Source organism: Rhagoletis pomonella, unplaced genomic scaffold (genome assembly GCF_013731165.1).
Source record: "Rhagoletis pomonella isolate Grant_MI unplaced genomic scaffold, Rhpom_1.0 Rhpom_scaffold_00005, whole genome shotgun sequence".
Taxonomy (NCBI): domain Eukaryota; kingdom Metazoa; phylum Arthropoda; class Insecta; order Diptera; family Tephritidae; genus Rhagoletis; species Rhagoletis pomonella.
This window is the reverse complement of record NW_023458559.1, coordinates 38205480-38210654: the sequence shown is the minus strand read 5'-3', so window position 1 is coordinate 38210654 and position 5175 is coordinate 38205480.

The window sequence follows — 5175 nt, the reverse complement described above, 5'->3', positions numbered from 1 at the left end:
ATAATTGCCAAGTCAATTTGAAAGGCGAGGAAAAAACAATGATTTCTTAGCCAGCACAGAAACGTAAATTCAGCCGACAGTGTGATCTTGAAATCCAATAAAATAAAATTCTCCGTATCCGGAAACGAACAGAAAGCGACTACAATTTTTTATTACTAACGTATCCCAAAATGTTCAAAAAAGTGCAGTTTCGCATCCGGAAACGAACAGAAAACGATTACAATTTTCATTCATTTTCTATTGGGAACATTCTAAAAAGATGATGTTATTTGAAAGCAATAATTGCATTTTATTTTTTTCAAAGCATGTATACGTAGTCGGCAATAGCTGAGCGTGCTAGTATTTGTTAGCTTCCAGAAGGTGTCGGGTTCGAAAGCCATCAGGCGCTTCTTTATTTTTTTCGAACCCTGAAAAAGCATCTGAGAAGTGTAGAAGGAAAGCGTATGGAACGAAAAATTCAATAAGAAAAAGTTCAAAAAAAACAGCCAAAATGTATGTGTTCAAAACTATTTTCGGTTCTTGTCTGTGCATATGTACATTTCTTCCACAGACTTTGGTGGAATTTAATTTAATTTAATTTTATTGTATTTAATTTAATTTCATTTCATTTAATTTAATTTAATTTAATTTAATTTAATTTAATTTAATTTAATTTAATTTAATTTAATTTAATTTCATTTCATTTCATTTCATTTCATTTAATTTCATTTAATTTAATTTCATTTCATTTCATTTTATTTCATTTTATTTTATTTTATTTTATTTTATTTTATTTTATTTTATTTTATTTTATTTTATTTTATTTTATTTTATTTTATTTTATTTTATTTTATTTTATTTTATTTTAATTTATTTCATTTTATGTTATTTTATTTAATTTTACTTCATTTTCTTTTCTTCAACTTCATTTCATTTTATTCAAGTTCATTTCGCTTAATTTCCCTTTAGTTCACTTCAATGATTTTTTTTTCATTTTGTCATTTCAATTAATGTGTTAAATTTTTTTTCCTAAGAAAATTCGAGCTCGAATTCGTACTCGTTCTTGTACTCATGTTGGGCTTTGTATTCGCATTCGCATTCGTATTTGTATTTCCTTTGGCATTCGTATTCGTATTCGTACTTACTCTCGTATTGGTATTGGTATTCGTTTTCATATTCAAATTGAGGCTCGTATTTCTATTTGTATTAACATTCGCATTCGAACTCAAATTTTTTTCGGATTCGAATTTATAGTTGCATTTGTGTTCGAATTCCTATCTGATTCGTATTCGTATTTGTACTGAGATTTGTATTCGTATTAACATTCGGTCGTATTGAAATAAGGTTTGGTATTACCATTCGCTTTAGCATTTGGTGTGGCAATCTTTTTCGCACTAAAATTTGCACTCTAGTCGTATTCATATATGTATGTACTCGTATTTGCATTCGTATTCAAATTGGTGTATTATTCATATTCATGTTTATGTATATGTATATTCATATTCATGTTCATATTCCTATTCCTTCTCATTTTATATTCATATTCATGTTCATTTTCTTTTTGCTATTTATATTCATATTCCTACTCATATTCATAGTCATTTTCATGTACACTTGTGGCCAGCTGATTAAGTCCAGTGACATTTTGACTTCAACAAACTTTAACATTTGCACCAAAAAATTTTAAACTTTTTATTTTGGGTATGCAGTTTTGTAGCTCATTAAATTCTAGTAGGTTAAAATGGACATTTCAAGACGCTAGAAAATCACGCTGATTTATAATAATTTTAACATTAAATAAGCAAAAAAAAAGAGTAGCCAAAAGTAGTCAAAATGTCACTTGACTTAATGAGCTGACCAGAAGGGTGCATATTCATATTCATATTATTATTAATATTCATAATCATATTCAAATCCATATTCATATTAGTACAGGTATTTGTAATAGTATTCGCATTTGCATTTATTTTCTGCATTCCTGTTTCTGTCACCATATGTTTCGCAATTACACCGATTCCATTAATTTTGCTCCATTCGAACTTAATTGCTCTTATCAGCTCCTTCTCCTATCCCAACTTCCATTTTTAATTTTCGACTCTTTTTTTCATTTTTTTTCATTTTAATAATGCATATTTTCCTTCTCCACACCACTAGTTTCTTATTTCCGCGCTTCCGGCCGAATTTCCGACACCTCGCCTGTGACTCTTCGTCTCGCCTTCCTTCCTTCCTTCCGCCATTGCCAACTTCCTTCCGGTGGAGTGCGTTGCCGGCGTCTGCTCGCTTGCTTTGTGAAATGAAAGGAATTTCTTTTATGAATAAATTCATACTCACACACGTAAACATATACATACATGCATATATGCAATACCAATTTGCTTAAGTATGCAGCGTGTGACCCAGTTGCTCCATATACGCAAATTGACTTTCTTTCTAGTAGTTCAGCCAACAAAACACAGTCACTTATCTGTCTGCAAACTCTATACAAACACGCAAACACTTGGGTATTTATCTTATTGCTTTTAAGCTAAATTTTTGCCACTTTATACATTTTCATACAAAATTTGATATCTTCTCGGGCACTTCTGGCACTTGTGCTCCGCCGCTGCCTTCACTGGCGCTGCACTATTGGGAGAGAGGTGGCGTTCTCTACTTTAAATCTTCACATATTTTTGGCTGCTTATTCATCTTAAATTTGGTTCACGCTTCGTGGTTGCTTTTTTTCTGCACAGATTCTGTTGCCATCATCATTCTCTTAGCCTTGTATTTTATATCTTCTCATTCATGACCATACACACACACATCCGTACAGATTTCTTTAAGTGGCATAAATAAAATACCGTCTTGGCGCTCATTTTTCCTTCTTCATGTAATCCCTGCTGTATTTATTTTTTTTTGTCTGTTTGTTGACTTGGCAGCTCATTTTGCTGCAGCTGAATTTGATTTATCTTCCAATCGCTTAAGTATTCACTTGTGCACTCGTGTAGAGTCAGCGGTTTATATTTGGGGAGATTTTGTTGTCCTTGTTCATTTCATGGCACACATTAAATGCGGTTAATTAAATTTATTAAAAGGCCATTTTTTGTTTGGGTTTGACACTCTGAAGCTTCCATTTAAATTATTTTCCTTTGTTTTCGATATTTTCTTAACTTATGCTCAGAGTGAAATGCTGGTTAATGGAAAGAGTTAATTGAGTGAACAAATTCAGACAAAGGAAAGGCTAAAATTTATTCAAGAATAACTGTTGTATAATTTAATTTGCTCTGCTGCTCTTATAAATTGAATTCTCTGCATGGCACGGTTATGAAATTTCTCTTGCAGAAGCTACGACCGTTAAAAAGGATATCCAAAAAACCAAATTTGCCTGAGGGCCCATACTCCTTCTCAGTACTTAGTGGTATTGCGGGTCTATCCACTTAGTAATTATAAGTCTCGAGAAAGTCCCTAAAATGCTTCCGGCCTCACATTGACCGACGATGAGAATTTCCTTGTCGATATCGCAGTGGCCTGGTACCCATTACTTTTCTGCTGGGTTTATTTGTTGCCAAGAGTTGAAGAGTGCCAAAATCCCTTGGGGAAGCACTTCGAGGTGATCATTCTATCAGAGAGGGCCCTTATGACGACCAGTCCACCGTATTAAAGTACCCTTAAAGCCCTTTCCAACGTCTACTCTGGGTAGGTCAGGAATGCTAGAAACTTTGCCTGTAAGAAACTTTGAGCGCTTTGAGCTACTTCTAAATATTTTTTTATAAAAAAAAAAATGGCGTATAATTTTTTCGGTATAGAACAATCCTAGGGGGTGAGAGCAGGAAAATTCCGACTTTACTATTGCACATGAATTTTTGGGCCACCCTTATACATGTACATTAAGGTAGTTTTTAAAATATCAGCATCTAAATTTTGTGCGCAGCATCCATTTATTTTGTTCTACATACAAAAATAGACATCCACAAAAATTGCACAATTAAAAAAAAAAAGTTCGTGGTCGGTGCCAGGATTTGATTACATTTAACTTTTTTTAAATCGGAAAATACGATAAAATGTTCACTTTAGCCAGCTATATCTCAGCGTATTGAAAATTATTCTTGGGGCCAATTTTGCCAAGTTTACCATGTTGTTGGTAACCACGATTGAGAGAATACAAAGGTTGTGCCGATCTCGGACCGCTATTCCTCTCTTAACGAATTTGACAGAATCGCTGTTTGCCTGACGTCACACTTGTGCAACTTGTTTACGTTTTCCTTGCAACATTTTTTCTTCTTCTTCCATTCTTGCTCACGTTTTGGCATTTCTCTCTCGCAATTGCACCAGTGTGACGTCACACAAAAGTTATTCTCAAAAATCCGCTCTAATCGGCGCAATCTTGTATTCTATCATTCTTGGTTGGTAACCAATGCGTAAAAGATTTTTCTTCTATAGCGGTTTTTTGTCGAGTAATACGAGTTTAAACATGAAAATTTCAGCCCTTCTTCTTTGAGTCGCAAGCTTTCTTAAAATTCTTATCTCATGTCACACTCATAATAGAGAAGCAAAAATTGCTGACCTATTAGAAATTTTTTCGTGCTTTTTAGTGGAAGCTAAAACTTTTAGCAACGTTTTTTTTTTGGCAAAAAGTTTTAAACCAAAAATTGTATTGCATTTTTTAAACAATGTACGGTTTTTGTTTTTTTTTTTTGCAAATGGCTTATTTTCTAAGCTTTCCAACGATATATAATTTGTAATGGGCGTGGAAAAAGGACTACAAGTTTTTCATAATAGAACGCACTCGGGTCCGCTCTGCATTTTTGTCGACAATAATACAAGTTTACTTAATTTTCCGATCTGCGACAGTTTTATATGCATTCTGATGTTAAATTTTCCGCCGAATCCTAAAACGGAAAAAAATAAAGAGAGTAGAACAGTTTTTGAGATATAGCCGAATTTCGGGCATTGACTTAACTGCAATTTTTTTTGGACATAGTTGGCCAACCGCGTAATTTTTGTATTAGATTTTATGAAGAATTTTTCGCTTTTTTCGGGTTTTTGAGATCTAAAAAAAAGTGCACTGACTTTATTGAGATTTTCTTTGGATGTAGTGGGCCAATCTTCAACAGGATTATCCAACTGGATAATAAGTTTGCCTAATTTTTAACAAAAGTTCGAATAAAGTTTATTTTAAACAAAACGCGTTATTTTGATATGTACAAAGCAATTCAGTTT